The sequence below is a fragment of the Lynx rufus genome, unplaced genomic scaffold, assembly GCF_022079265.1.
Source record: "Lynx rufus isolate CCGP_SWC_20201006 ecotype Redwood Valley unplaced genomic scaffold, mLynRuf1.p SCAF_9, whole genome shotgun sequence".
Lineage (NCBI taxonomy): Eukaryota > Metazoa > Chordata > Mammalia > Carnivora > Felidae > Lynx > Lynx rufus.
Window position 1 is genome coordinate 63,815,550 of NW_025814897.1, and position 16,972 is coordinate 63,832,521.

Genomic DNA, 16,972 nt, shown 5'->3' on the forward strand with positions numbered 1-16,972 from the left:
CTTTACCGAATAAGAGGAAATAATCCTAAAATTTGTGGTGGAACCACAAAAGACCCTGAGTAGCTCAAGAAATCCTGAGGAAAAAAAGAACAAATCTGGAGGTATCACACTTCGTGATTTTAACTATACTACAAAGTCATAGCAATAAAAAACAGTGTAGCTCTAGTGTAAAAATAAATAGACCAAAGGAACAGAATAGAAATCCCAGAATTATATCATGGCCTATATACTCAAATAATATTTGGTAATGGAGCCAAGAACATTCAATGGTGAGAAGGATAGTTTCTTCAACAAATGCTGCTGAGAAAACGAGAAACGCATGTAGAATGATGGACTTGGTCTCCTATCTCACACCACTGACAAAAATTAACTTGAAATGGATTGAATACTTAAACATAAGCTCTGATACTTTAAACCCCCTAGAAGAAAGTATAGAGAAGAAACTCATTGAAATTGGTCTTGGGAATGTTTTTTTTTTGGGAATGAGGCCAAAAGCACCAACAATAGCAAAAATTCTATGCAATGAAAGAAGCAATTAACAAAATGAAATTGCAGCATGCAGAATGAGAGAAATTTTGCAAACCATATCTTGGATAAGGGATTAATATCCAAAATGTGTAAAGAACTAACACAACAAAAGAACACACAATCCAGATAAAAAATGGGCAGAAGAACTAAATAGATATTTTTTCAAAGAGAACATCAAAATGGCTAATGGGCACATGAAAAGGTGTTCAGCATCACTGATCATGAAGGAGATGCAAATAAAAGCCATAGTGAAATATCACTTCCCATTTATTGGAATGGCTATCTTCAAGAAGGCATGATAATTGCTAGCAAGGATAGGGTTAAAAGGGAATCCCTAGGGGCGCCTGGGTGATGCAGTCGGTTAAGCGTCCGACTTCAGCCAGGTCACGGTCTCGCGGTCCGTGAGTTCAAGCCCCGCGTCAGGCTCTGGGCTGATGGCTCAGAGCCTGGAGCCTGTTTCCGATTCTGTGTCTCCCTCTCTCTCTGCCCCTCCCCCATTCATGCTCTGTCTCTCTCTGTCCCAAAAAAAAATAAATAAACGTTGAAAAAAAAAAAAAAAAAGGAATCCCTATACACTACTGCTGGGAATTAGTCTTACTATTGTGGAAAACAATATAGAGGTTTTTCAAAAAATTGAAAATAGACCTATACGATCCAGCAATTCCACTTTTGGGTATGTACCCAAAGGAAGTGAAAACAAGATTTTGATGAGATATAGGCACACTCATGTTTATTGCAGCATTATTCCCACTGGTTAAGATATGCAAACAACCCAAATGTCCATCAATGAATGATAGGTACAAAAGCTGTGGTGTATATTTGTTTTTAAAAATTTGTTTTTAACGTTTATTTATTTTTGAGACAGAGAGAGACAGAGCATGAACAGGGGAAGGGCAGAGAGAGAGGGAGACACAGAATCTGAAACAGGCTCCAGGCTCTGAGCTGTCAGCCCAGAGCCCGATGCGGGGCTCGAACTCACGGACCGTGAGATCATGACCTGAGCCAAAGTCGGACTGCGGTGTATATTTGTAATGGAATATTATTAAGTCACAAGAAAGGAGGTTATCCTGCCATTTGCAACAACATGAATGGACCTTGAGCACATTATGCTAAGTGAGATAAGTCAGAGAAAGACTAGTATTGTATGATATCACTTATATGTTCAATCAAAAAAAGTCAAACCTACCAAAAAAACAGTGAAATGGCTATCTGCTGATAGCTGGCATGGCTGAATAAAAACTGATGCTATTTAAGACTACAAACTTGTAATGACTGACAAATAAGCCATAGAGATCTAACGCATAGTATAATGAATATAGATAATAATATATAAATGTGTTTATACATAATATTGAATGGCAATCATATTGCAATATATAAATGAATACACTGAACACCTTAAATTTAGAAAATGTAACATATCAAGTTTATAAAATAAAAAATCCAGCTGATTAAAAAGAATCCTGTTTATTTATTTGTTTATATTGTGATGCCTGGTGTGTGTGTGTGTGTGAGATCTTGGGTTTAAAAATTACTGCAAATAGGGGCGCCTGGGTGGGTCAGTTCGTTAAGTATCCGACTTTGGCTAGGGTCATGATCTTGCGGTTTGTGAGTTTGAGCCCTGTGTCAGGATCTTTGATGACAGCTGGGAACCTGGAGTCTGCTTCAGATTTTTGTCTCCCTTTCTCTTTGCCCCTCTCCCACTCACACTCTGTCTCTCTCAAAAATAAATAAACATTAAAAGAATTTAAAATTACTGTAAATAGAAGACTAAAGTTGATGTGTGTGTGTGTGTGTGTGTGTGTGTGTGTGTGTGTGTACCAATGGTGGGGGGTGGTGAACGCGTGATAATAAACATAGCAGAAACAGGATAGGTGAAGAATTAGGGAGAAAAGACATGGGCACATTAGAGTTTCTTCCTCAGGAAAAGTGCTTTAACTGCTTTACTGTTCCAGTTCACAAGTCACTCAAGGACAAAGAGAAGCAGGCTCCCGGTTGTAATAAAACTTGTTACTTTTATTTTCTGTGAAAGACCTTTATGTTAGATTTAGTTTTTATCTCCTGTAAAATACTTTTTTTTTTTTTTTGCTAAAGTTGTTTTTCTACAGTTGTTCAGTTGAAAATTAACAACATTCCCAACATTATGTTGGCTCATTTGGATGATTCAACACTAAAGCGAGCTTAAACTGTTAAACGCATATTGTGTGTTTATGGTGAGAAGGAGAGAATTTCACTGTTCTCTATCTTTTATATTAGAACTTTTTAGTAACGTTATTGCTGACAGTTTTCCCTCATATGTAAATCCCATGGAAAGTGTTTTGTTTTCTAACAAGCAAGAGTTTTGATATCAGTTACAGACAAATTTGGATCCAAGAACCAACAGTAACTAACTACATTTACTTAAGTCTTGGGGAGAGGAGGGTGACCTAAGCAGTGAGAAGGAGCTGAGTAATGGAAAGAAGTTGTTCTGGTAGTACTAGCTCACACTACATTAATGACAATAGAATGATATAGGTTATATTATAAGTTTCTTGGCCTGAAGAAACATTCAAATAGGAGTTATTTTCTCCCCAGCACATAATTGGTTTTAAGATCAACTCTATGAGAACAAGGGGCATCAAGGGAAATGTCTCTAGGTGCAGTGTTCCCTTGTGTTTAATTTGAATCTCTGAGAATTTCTATATGAGTGCTACCATGTTACAGTTCTTAGCGGATTTTTTTTTGCACTCTTCTGCTGAGTCTTGTTTCAGTGCTCATGTCTTCTCTATTGCTATGCTATGAGTATATAGATGGATGACAGAGTGTTTTTGATCCACTTCAGATTCTTTCATGGTATGAGCACATTTTCTGTATATGGTGAGATCTCAGTAAATGTTGTATAAACTAGTGAAGAGGGTGAAGAAATCCCATGACCTCAAAATCAGATTTACAAGCAAATTCATTCCACCATACAGCTGGCTCCTGTTACGTAGGTCAACCCCCAATACTGAGAAAGGACTGGGTTTCATTTCTCAACCTCATGTCAACTCTCAGTCTTTCTGTGAAGGATACCAGTCTGTTTGTCTTGAGCAAGGCTGAGGGTCACCCTTTAGGTTTGGCATATATGTAGTGGACTATGGAGCTGCTTTTGTTGATTGTAGGCTGTGGACACCATCTTGGCACTCTCCCTCTGCCTTGTTCCAGCTCACTGGTATCTCCCAGAAAAGAGCTTATACACTCATCTCCAGTTCAAGATGACAGCATGGGAAGAGCCTGAACTTACCTCCTTCCATGGACACACTGAGTTTTATAGCTACATATGGAATAATTTCCTCTTAAAAAAACCAAGGTTGGCTGAGTGATGACTGCACAATGGGCAAACAAGAGGAAAACCACACTGAAGTGGGGAGGAAAGGCTGGGACACAGTTTTGCCATAAACTGTACCCCTGTTGTGACAAACCAGAAATGGGAAAAGAAAAACCTCAAAACCAGAGCTTCCCTTAAAGAGTGAAGTGGTTGAACCCATCAGAACCTCAACTTTTAGACCTGCCCTTGAGAAATGAACCCCCAAATATATCTAACTTTGAAAACCAATTAGACTTGTGAGCTGAGACCCACAAAATTGTAGTGATCTGGGACACAACTATTAAAAGGCCCACACACTCTGTTACCTGCCCTAGGGCCCAGCTCAGAAGTAGCTGACCATGCCCAGGCTTAAAGTAAAGGAGACTCACCTGCTCATATTAAAACATTGGCTTAAGGGGTGGGCATCTAATTTAACACACATAGTTGGGAACCTGCTGGAACACCTTCAGGGGATGGAGACTGGTGGGCACCATCTTTACACTCTCCCTTTACTGTGTTACAGAGCACCAGTATCTCCTGAAAGGGGGATTTTATATATTTCTGGTCCCCCAATCTTTGTGGCAATTTTTCTCAGGGGATGCCTCTTGACTACCTGTGTCTGGAGTCAAGGGGAGCTTCAGGCCCTGGTCTCATGGGATTGTAGTAGTCAATGTCACCCAGAAGGGAGCTCATACCCCTAGCCAGCACCCTGATTTTTGTGGCTGTTGCCAGAGGACAGCTTTACATCACCTGGCTCTGGAAGCCAGTGGAGCTTATGCTTGTTGGTCCCAAAGGACTATAATCAAAGGAAAAGAGTTTTTAGACCCCTGTTACCCCTAGGGCACAGCAAGAGGCCACAGACCTAGGAGCTCAGTCTTTCTGTGAAGAAGGCCTATTAGCTAATCATCATGGCTGTAGCCTGAGGATCAGACTTCTAATTAAGCATGCACCTAAGAGCTGGCTGTAATCCTTTCCAAAAAACATGGAGGTCGGGAGCGATTGTTGTGCTCTCCTGCCATGCTCCACAGGGCCCCTTGATTACCTTGCTCTAGTGGCCAGGAGTTCCATGGGACTGTGGCAATCAGAAAGGTGATTCTTGATAGGCTACCACCCCGGGACTGTATTCAGATAGCAGCCTGAGGCGTACTCCACCCACTCCCCAATATTTCTGTGAAGGAGGCTTCTTACTTGTCCTTAAGTTTGGCCTGAGGGGCAGGCTTCAGGTTTGGCACACATTTAGTGAACTGTGGAGCTTCTCTCAAGGAATATAGGTTGTGGATGCCATATTGGGGCTCTCCCTCTGCCTTGCTCCAGCTTGCTGGTATTTCCAAGAAAAAATGTTACATACTCACCTGGAGCCCCAATTTTTCAGACTGGCACCCTGGGGACACCACTAGATTATCTGGCAAGTGGGGCTTATATTTGTGATTCTACAGAACTGTATATATTTGCATTCTTTTAAAATCTGCTGTATGAAGGTTTGGCTTCTAAAAATCCTGAATTTAGGTGATTAGATCATCCCTTTAGGAACAGTGACAGGTCTTGGCACGTCTTCAACTACTGGAAACTATTAAAAATATAATAGATTACTTGGACAAGCACAAAGGTTTGAGAGACAACAAGGCCTGAAGAAGGGTTGAACAACAAGGCTCACCTCTAACCTGAGGCCATTCCTTCAAAACTGGGAGAGATAGTGGATTCATCTACTATATAGAAACCAACATAGAGAATCAAGAAAAATGAAGAAATAGATGAATAAGTTCCAAATGAAGGAATAAGATAAAACCTCTGGAAAAAACTTTAATGAGACAGATACATAATTTACCTGGTAAAAAGTTAAAAGTAACAGTCATACATATGCTCATCAGACTGAGGAGAAAAATGGATGAACACAGTGAGAACTTCAACAAGGAGATAAAAAGTATAAGAAAGTACCAGCTAGGGGAAACAAGATGGCAGAATAGAAGGACTCTAGGCTTGCCTTGCCCCATGAACACAACTAGATAACTATCAGCTTATCCTAAATACTCCAGAAATTGACACGAAGACTGACAGAATAAACTCCACAATGAAAGGAAGAGAAAAGACCACACTGAAGAAGGTAGGAAGTATGGAGATGTGGTTTAGGGGAGAAATGGGCCCTGGCTGTTGCAGAGTGGAGGGAGACATGGTCACAGAGAAGGTGGGGGTGGGGGAGAGAGAGAGAGAGAGAGAGGATCACGCAGTGGGGAATGCACAAGGAGAATATTTCCCCATGGCCATTGGCTTGGAAAGTGAGACGGGCTGGATTTTGTGAGTTCTTGCAACAAGTAAGGCTTAAAGCCTGGAGTTTTAAAAGTCAGGGGGCTTGGCTGGGGTAGAGTGTGAAGGGCATTATGCTGCTTCTGGAGAGAAGGCAGGCAAACAACCCAGGGACAGATAGAGTGGAAGGAGCGAGGTGAACAGCACCTGGAGCACACAGTGGGGAGATTATTTACTCTACTTGAAGTATTTTCCTGAAAGACAGCTTTCATGGAGACATTTCTCTAAGAAAAAAGAAGCTACCTGGCATCATGTCCCTCCCCTGTCCATCAGCATAAATACAGAGCCACCTACAGGAAGCAGTACACAGAGCATGGACACTGGCTGCCTAACTCTATACACCAAGCCCCATCCTCTGTGCTCCAGTAGAACTGCCCTTCTCATTCATGTTGCCTCAATCGCAGCATGATGAGCCCTCCCACTAGAAGAGCAGCACAAACCCCTGTGCACACTACATCTCTCAACCAGAGTTTTGCAGGGCTTCGGTTGCAGAAGAGGTGGTGGCAGGTCTCATTTCATAAGCAGACCAGACACCTAGTTAAAACTCACCACGTTCAGACCAGAGGTGAAACATTGCCCACAGCAGACAAGGAGAGCCTCTGCAGAGGACTGGCCTGAAGGATAGAGCAGAGAAACACAGCAGCACAGAGCATGCAGCACACACTGGAGACACTCCCTAAAGCACCGGGTCCTGGGTACTGCATGACCTCTTCTTCATAAAGCCATTACTTTCAGGAGCAGGAGAAATAACTAGCTTAGATAAAACACAAAAACAGCAAAGGGTTTTATCACAAATGAAAGACCAAGATAAGGTCACAGCCAGAGATCTAAGTGAAACAAATGTAAGTAACATATCTGATGGAGAATTTGAAGCAGTAGTCTCACTGGACTTGAGAAAAGAATGGAAGACATCAGTGAAACCTTACCACAGAGATAAGAGTTAAAAAAGAATCAATAAGATATGAAGAGTGCATTGATGGATTAGAAACATGCTAGATGCAATGAATAGCAGACTGGAATAAGCAGAGATTGAATTGATGACCTAGAAGACAAAGCAATGGAGAAAAATGAAGCTGAACAAAAGAGAGAAGGAGGAATTGTGCAAAACAAGAATAGACTTAGGGAACTCAGTGACTCTATCAAACATGATAACATTTGTATTATAGGAGTCCCACAAAAAAAGAGAGAGTAAAGGAGACACAAAGTTTATTTGAAAAAATAATAGCTGAAAATTTCCCTAATTTGGAGAAGGAAATAGATATCCAGATCTAGGAGGCACGGTGAACTCCCATCAAAATCAACAAAAGCAGGCCCACACTAAGATATATTGTAATTAAGTTTGAAAAAAAAAAAGTGCCGAAGAAAAACCTTAAAAGCAACAAGGCCAAAGAAGTCATTAATTTACAGCAGAAAACCCATAAGGCTGACTGGAGATATCTCAGCAGAAACCATGGCAAGCCAGAAGGGAGTGGCATGATATATTCAGAGTGCTGAGTGGGAAAAATCTATACCTAAGAATACTCTTCCAGTAAGGCTGTCATTCAGAAGAAGGAGAGATAAAGAGTTTTACAGACAAACAAAAACTAAAGCTCATTAGCACTAAACCAGCCCTGCAATAAATATTAAAGAAGAATCTTTGAGTGTAAAAGAGAGACCAAAAGTGACAGTGTAAAGGCAGGAAACACAATAGCAATAAAAAAGAATATTTCTTTAAAAATCAGTCAAGGAACTCACATACATAAAAAGGATATAAAATATAATAACATATACCTAAAATGTGGGCATGGAGGATGGAAAGGAGAAAAGAATGGGTTCAAACTGGAACAACCATCAATTTACTATAGACTAATCCGATACAGGTAATTGGAGAACAGTTTATAAACAAACCTAATGGTAACCATATATCAAAACCCAAAAATAAACTTGCAAAGAATAAGGGAAATAAATCCAAATATATCACCAAAGAAAATCAGCAAATATAGAAGAGAGAAAGACAGAAAGGATCAGAGAAAATCTCTAGAAACAACCACAAAACATGTAATAAAATGACAATAAATACATATCTATCAATAATTACTCTGAATGTAAATGGACTAAATATTTCAATCAAAGACATAGGGTATCATAATGGATTAAAAAAAAAACCTCAAGACTCATCTATATCCTACCTAACAGAGACTCATTTTAGACCTAAAGACACCTGCAGATTGAAAGTGAGGGGATGGAGAAACATTTATGATGCAAATGGATGTCAAATGAAAGGTGGAATAGCAATACTTGTATCAGACAAACTAGACTTTAAAGATTGTGATAAGAGACAAAAAAGGGCACCATGTTATAAGTAAGAGGACAGTCCAACAAGAAGTTAGACAGTTGTAAATATTTATGCACACAACATGAGAGCATCTAAATACATAAAATAATTACAAACATAAAGGAATTAATTGATAACAATGCAATGATAGTAGATTTTAACGCCTAACTTACATCCATGGACAGATCATCTAAACAGAAAATAAACAAGGAAATAATGGCTTTTAATGACAAAGTGGGCCAGATGGACCTAACAGATATATTCAGAACACTCCATCCTAAGACATCCTGAAAACACATTCTTTTCAAGTGCACATGGATATTCTGCAGAATAGATGACATATTAGGTCACACAACAGGTATCAGCAGACACAAGAAGATTGAAGTCATACCATGCACCTTTTTATAGCACTATGTAGGTAGAAGTCAACCACAAGAAAGAATCTGGGAATCCCAGAAATACGTGGAGGCTAAACAACATGCTACTAAACAATGAATGGATAAAGCAGGAAATCAAAGAAGAATTTAAAAAATACTACATGGAAACAAGTGAAAATGAAAACACTTGCTCCAAACCCTTTGAGATACTATAAAAGTAGTCCTAAGAGGGAAGTATATAGCAGTGTAGGTCTACAAGAAAAACCTCCAATAAACAATCTAACCTTACACTTAAAGAAGTTAGAAAAAGACCAACCAATGAAGCCTAATGCCAGCAAAAGGAAGGAAATAAGAATCATTAGAGCAGAAATAAATGATACAGAGACTAAAAAACCCAGTAGAGCAGATCAATGAAACCAGGAGGTGGTTCTTTGAAAACATTAATAAAATGGATAAATCTTTAGCCAGACTTATCAAAATTTATAGAAGAGAAAGGACCAGAATAAACAACATTGCAAATGAGAGTGGAGACATAACAGCTAACACCACAGAAATACAAACAATTATAAGAGAATATTATGAAAAATCATATGCCAACAAATTGGACAACCTAGAAGAAATGGATAAATCCCTAGAAACATATAAATTACCCAAACTGAAACAGGAAGAAGCAGAAAACTTGAACAGACCGGTAGTCAGCAAAGAAATTGAATCAGTAATCAAATATCTCCCAACAAACAAAAGTCCAGGACCAGATGGCTTCACAGGGGAATTCTACCAAATGTTTAAAGAATTAGTACCTATTCTTCTCAAACTATTCCAAAAAATAGAAAAGGGAGGGAAACTTACAAATTCATTTTATGAGGCCAGGATTACCCTGATAGGAAACCAGATAGGAATTCCACTAAAAAGAGAACTACGGGCCAGTATTTCTGATGAATGTAGATGCAAAACTTCTCAATAAAAACTAGCAAACCAAATCCAACAATACATTCAAAAAGTCACCATGGACAAGGGGGATTTATTCCTGGGTTGCAAGGGTGGTTTAATATTCACAAATCAATCAATGTGATACATGACATTAATAGAAGAAAGGATAAGAATGATCCTTTCAATAGATGATATTTTTAACATATCATTTCAGTAGATGCTGAAAAAAGATATGACAAAGTACAACATCTATTCATGATAAAAACCCTCAATAAAGTATGTTTAGGGGGAGCATACTGCAACATAAAGACTGGTCAAGTTTTGTGCAAGTTCCTATTTGAAGATGTTTGAAATTTTTCTAAAAGATGTACACATATGAGTGGAATTGCCTTATTATCAGAAATCATTGGGGGCGCGTGGGTGGCTCAGCGCTTAAGCGTCCGACTTTGGCTCAGGTCATGATCTCACGGTTCATGAGTTGGAGCCCCGCATCAGGCTCTGTGCTGACAGCTCAGAGCCTGGAGCCTGTTTCAGATTCTGTGTCTCCCTCTCTCTCTCTGACCCTCCCCCGTTCATGCTCTGTCTCTCTCTGTCTCAAAAGTAAATAAACGTTAAAAAAAAAAAAGAAATCATTAATCTATGTGAGTAGGAATCTTGAATATTTTCCATACAGATAGATGATTTTCCTACCCTCATTAATCTAATAATGTTCCTCTTCTGATTTGTATCACTGTCTCTCTAATAAACAGAGCTTGTGTATGGAAGGTTTTTGTTTTCTAGGCTCTTATTCTCTGCCTTTGCCATATTTGTTTATCCTCTGTCATTATTAGAGATTATTCTAAATGGTATTGACTTGTAAAATACTTTGTTATCTGGTTCGGCAAGTACCTCCCCTTTATTTTTTTTCTTCTAGTAGTGTTGGTTACTTTTGACTTTTAAATAGATTCTCATATTATTTTAAGGTAAACTTTTAACCTTGTTAAGCTTTTGTCTATAATTACATTGAGTTTGAGAATTTTTTTTGGGGGGGGGAAATGCCATCATTATTGAGACTTGTCTTTACAAATATGGTTTGTTTCTCTATTATTTAGGTATTTCTTTATGTGCCTCAATAAAGTTCCATAACTTTCTTTCGTAAAGTTCTTATACACTTTCAGTAGATTTACTCTTAGATTCTTTATTATTCTATTGTTAGTGTTAATTACATGGTTTTAAAATTACATTCTTTTTTTAATGCTTTTACATATATATTTATTTTTTTTCTGCAAATTTTTATGTAAATTCCAATTAGTTAACATACAGTGTAATATTAGTTTCAGGTGTAGAATTTAGTGATTCATTATTTACAGAAAACACCCAGTGCCCACCACCACAAGTGCCCTCCTTAACCCCACCCCCTATTTAACTCATCCACCCCACCCACCTCCCCTCCAGTAATATCAGTTTGTTCTCTATAGTTAAGAGTCTGTTTCTTGGTTTGCTTCTCTTTTTTAAAAAACTACATTCTTGAAATCTGGCCATTTGTAGCAACGTAGATGGAACTGGAGAGTGTTATGCTAAGTGAGATAAGTCAGGCAGAGAAAGACAGATACCATATGTTTTCACTCATATGTGGATCATGAGAAACTCAACAGAAGACCAGGGGGGAGGGGAAGGGGGAAAAAGTTATAGACAGGGAAGGAGGCAAACCATAAGCGACTCTTAAATACTGACAACAAACTGAAGGTGATGGGGGGGGGGCTTAGGGGGGAGGGGAAAGTGGGTGATGGGCATTGAGGAGGGCACCTGTTGGGATGAGCACTGGGTGTTGTATGGAAACCAATTTGACAATATATTTCATATAAAAATAAAAATAAAAATTACATTCTGTATGGTTTCTTGCAGGCATACAATTTTGTAAATTTAGCTTCCATACAGACATGAAAGAATAATATAGGTGACATTTAGTTATATATTCACATGCAAATGTACTCATGGGATAGATACAACGAGTAGACTGTTGTCAGTGAACAAACTGCAAAAACAGATTTGTAAAAGTCTGGGATCACTTAAGTCTTGCTCTTTTTTTCATTGATAAGCAAATTAACTTTTAGCCAGCAAAGAGGTAAATCTAGACAAAGAGGTAAATCTAGTCTGACCTTGAGCAGACTGGCTGGAATCTTCAAAATGATGTATGGATTCTCTGAAAACCCTGTGAATTTAATTATGGAGTATTTGTGACAAGTGTCTTCCATGTCATTCTGTTAACACCAATTTCTTAGGCTAGGTTTATACTTTTTCATCAGGAATTTCTCCTAACAAACTTGTTGACCCTTCTGTTAATCATAACAATGTGGTTATAGATGTTATGGAATTCTTTAGGCAGGTAGTCATACTATCCGCAAATAATAGACATTTTATTTCTTTTAAAAACTTTATTTTTTTAATGTTTATTTATTTTTGAGAGAGAGAAAATGAATGAGTGGGGGAGGGGCAGAGAGAGAGGGAAACACAGAATCTGAAGCAGGTTCTAGGCTCTGAGCTATCAGCACAGAGCCTGACATGGGGCTCAAACCCACGAACTGTGAGATCATGACCTGAGCCAGAATCAGACGCTTAACTGACTGAGCCACCCAGGTGCCCCTAGACATTTTATTTCTTATCTTTTAATCCTTAGTGTTGTAATTGTTATCTGACTGTGATCAGTGGAGCTGTAATTAAATGTGGAACAAGAACTTTGATACAGGGTATATTTTAATGTTCTTGACATTAAAGAGAATATTTTTAACATTTCACCATTAAATATGATGTTTCCTATATATTTGTGGGAGATGTTCCCGATTAAACAACTTTCATTGTATTGTCAGTGTGCTAACTTTATTATGAATCTGTGTTGAATTTTTTTTTTTAGTTAAACAATGATTTTGTTGCTTGAGATTAGATAAATGTATGCAACCAGGGCAGAAGCTGTGGATGACTCATATTTCCAGTTGGAGAGGAGGACTCAGATGATTTTACAATATTGGGCCAACTAGTGAATATGGCTCTTGACCAGAAACAGAAAAATGTAAGACACTTCATGAATTTGCCCAGAGGCCACGCTAATCTCTGTATCATTACAGTTTTAGTATATGTACTGATAAATCCTAATAAATATATTGAGATAAATTCACATAACATAACATTCACCATTTTTTATCCATTTTAAAGTGTATAATTCAAAGGTTTTTACTATGTTCACAATGTTGTACATCAAAGGACACTACCAGAAGAGTGAAGAGACAATCCAATGAATAGGAGACAATTTTTTCTTTCTTCCTTCCTTCCTTTCTTCCTTTTCTTTCCTTCTTTCTTTCTTTCCTTTTTCTTTCTTTCTTTCTTTCTTTCTTTCTTTCTTTCTTTCTTTCTGTTGCCTATCTACCCATCTATCTGTCAATCATCTATCTAAATCCAGAACATTTTTATCACCCCAAAGAAACTTCATCCCCATTCAACAGTACCTCCTCATTTCCCCTCCTCACTATTGTAGAGATCACTAATGTACTTTCTATCTCTATGAATTTGCCCATTCTGAACATTTCATATAAGTAGAATCATACAGTATATGGCTTTTTGTGTCTACCTTCTTTCATTTAGCATGTTTTTTCCAGGGTTCATCCATGTTGTAGCATGCATCAGTACTTCATTCTGTTTTATGGCTGAATGACATTCTGTTGTATGGGCCTATCACATTTGTTTATCCATTCATCAGGTGATGGACATTTGGGTTATTTTTGCTTTTTGGCTATTATGAATAATGCTGCCATGATCAATTTGTTTACAAGTTTTTGTGTGAACGTCTCTTGGAATTGAAATCTAGAAGTGGAAAGGCTGAGTCATATGGTAATTCTGTGTTTAACTTTTTGAAGAGCTTCAGTTTTTCACAGCCATTGCACTGTTTTACATTTTTACCAGCCATGTAATGGAGATTTCAGTTTTACCACATCCTCTTATTTGTTTATTCCCTTTTATTTCCATCTCCACTTTTATTCTCATTTCCTTCATAGACACCCACTTTAATAGGTTTGATATGTATGGTAATGTGTGTGGCCATGTAAGTATACTGGTAAAATGTATAGTCCTTTTTTTACATGAGTATATATTATTAATTTTTATAAATAGTTGTGTAATATAGACTTTGTTCTTTTTTTTTTTGCCCCCTTTCTCTGTGTAATCTCTTCAGTTGTCTCCTAGGTGGTAACTTCATTGTAGTTGGGCTTCTTATATGGTGGTTAAAGACCCCATAAGATAGTGTTCCTAGCAAACAAGGTGGAAAATACATGGCATTTTTATGACCTAGCAATGGACTGTATAGTGTCACTTCTGCAGTGCTCTGTGGTTGAGGTAATCACAAAGCCTGCTCAGTTTCAGGAGGAAAGGACAGAGACCCTACTTCTTGATGTGAAGAATGTCAAAGAATTTGGATGTCTATGAAAACTTTCATGGATATTTGATCTGTTATTAAGTAAGAATAGCTGGTTATGGCAGTCTTTACTTGATTATGAGAAATATGACTTTGTTCTCAATCATTGACAAAACTAGCTAAATCAGATTTTTTTTAAATCATATTCTCCCTTACAGAGGTTTATTTCTGTCTGTGTGGGCTGTGTTATACCTAGAGGAGAGCCCAGTAATATAGTAATAATAGTTCATATATTTTTAATCCCTTGCTAACTGTGGGATATTAAGCGTTGGCATTAATTTTCTTAATTGTAATTTCTACAACAATCCTTTGAAGTAAGTGCTGCTCTGCTGTTATTGTTGTTATTATCATCAACTAAACTGGTGCACATTCAGCTCGCTGGTTATGAAAATGTTGAAATACTTCCATACGGAGTGGTAAACAGCTGCTGCTTCAAAGGTGTCTTTGATGTCCTGGTCATCCAGACTACATACCCTTCCCCACAATCCAACAGCAGCTAAAAGGCTAATTCTGGGTGCTATAGAGAGCCAGACTCCACCCAGAATGTTCAGTGCTTCTGCCTTTCCATTTACCATTTTGAACACCACTCCTAGATAGTGTTATTTTGGAAATGGAAGAAAAGATCAGACACAGAGAAGTTAAATGACTTGTCCTGACCACATAGCCAGGATTCAGCTTAGGAAATCCTAGACCCCCACCTGTGCTGTTAACTACTCTCCTGTAATGTGAAGTCTGTGAATGTTTGTGGAATAAATCGGCAGAATTAAGATTCTGTGATCTTTTCCCCCCAAATGACAAAGAAGGAAGTTTGGAAAGAGGTAAGGATGCTTCTATGAGTCCTAGAGGCTAGAATAAATAGATTTTCCTAGGATGCTTGGTATGGCTATCAGCACACACAGATGAACTTCCCCTCCAAAATTTGGTTTGGATGTTATGACTGATAACATGTTTCTCCCTCTCTCCTTCCCTCCCTCCCTCTCCTTCTCCCTCCCTCTCTCTCTCTCTCTCTCTCACACACACACACACACACACACACACACACACACACACATTGAATGAAAAGGTTCATTACTTACATAATTGAGGTCTCTGTGGAGAATAGGGAAGACCTTTCGAGGACGTCTGAAATGTCTGAAGAGCAAGGAAAGGAAGTGGCCTGAGTTTCTATTGTGGTGAGGGGTGGGGCTGGGTAAAACTTCCTGTACTTTGGGAAGGGTGTGTGTTGTTTGAATCTGTGCTGATGCTAAATATAGGAACATCAGGGCTTTCTCATTAGGTTACCCAGATGTGGATGCAAGGGGAAGAGTGAAAGAGGAGTTTAAAAAGTTGTTAGCAGTCAAATATCAACCACCCAAAAAAGGAGTTGTACTCCACATTATAGTGCTTTATTCCAATATCCTTTTTCATTTCCAGCCTAGAGTTAGTGCAGCATAGTAGAAAGAGCACAGGCTTTCATATCTGAAACTTTAGAAATCATGTCTTAAGGAGTACATCTATGAGGACTGGCAAAAATGAAGCCCACAGTCAGCTTTACTCACAGGATTTATTTATTTATTTATTTATTTATTTATTTATTTATTTTTTATATGAAATATAATTTATTGTCAACTTGGTTTCCATACAACACCCAGTGCTCATCCCAACAGGTTACTCATGGGATTTATAAATCATTCAAAGGATGACTAAGAGAATTGCAGAAATAAGAGATATATTTGAGTTAATTAGGCTGCTTGACATTCCCCTTAGGTTTCTTATAGGAAATGTGTTCAATGTGGTAAGGATGATTGGTGGTCAGGTGAGGAATTCACCAGGTATAAATTGTACCCAAGAAACTGTGTAAAGTTTATCTATGGCACTCAGCAACCCTTGACATCCACTCCCTGAAACAACTTCCTGATAGAGGAAAAACAGTAATTCTGCTGCTCAGCAAGCCACACAATCCAGGTTCAGATATCTGAACAATTTGCTACACTATAATCTATGATATTTTCCTGACATCTGTACCATAAATAAATCAACATCACCTCACTTGCATTTGCATTATAGGTCCTAGGATTTTTCCTTTTATGTTTGGTTTATATATAGTCCCATGGGCAAGATGGGCTATGGTTAACCTCTGCCTGAAGTAACTACCTTTGGATTTTTTCTGTGAAACTTATTGGGAGATTGGATGGTGATGAGTTTGGGGTGGAGTTAAGAAATGGGAATCACTTAAGTCTTAGAGTTCAGTGACAAGATTGTCTTTCCTCAGGACATTTCTTCTATATCCCCCCACTATGTCTTTCCTCCAGCCTCTCAATCTAGTCATCTAGAAGAAAGAGAAAGGACAAAGGAATACTTTAGCCATGTTCTCTTTAGAGGCATGAATGGAGGTCAGGCTTGTGGAAACAAACTTTCGCTTCCCTTAAAGTAATTCCCTCTGTATTTCTCTTACCACTGTCTGGACATTCATTCCATCTCAGCATCTTGTTTGTCTCTGTTTTTTCAGGACTACAATGGGGAGATAACTGATGTATTCTAATCTTCCTTGCTCCAAGGTCTTCTGGCTTCTTCCTTCCTGCTTTCTCTTCAAAAGACTCTTCCATACACAGATCGGGAATAACAAGATTAATAATTCTTTTTCCTAAGACTTCAGTAAATACTGAACATCTACTAAGTGTGAGGCCTTATGCTAATATCACAGAAATATGTGTGACTAAATTGACCATTGCCCATACAAACCGTGTTTTATGGGGCAGGGGTAGGAAACAGATATG

At 38.3% G+C, this 16,972-nt stretch overlaps 1 protein-coding gene across 1 annotated transcript in view; it reads right to left on the bottom strand.

Moving 5' to 3' along the window:
- The window catches only part of LOC124506393 (interferon-induced very large GTPase 1-like), a 59,598-nt gene extending 44,270 nt beyond the window's left edge, over nucleotides 1-15,328 (bottom strand). The window contains exon 1 of the mRNA XM_047072445.1: nucleotides 15,293-15,328. The gene's annotated coding sequence lies outside the window, so the exon portion shown is untranslated. The remainder of the gene's footprint in view (nucleotides 1-15,292) is intronic.
- Nucleotides 15,329-16,972: the final 1,644 nt, after the last annotated feature.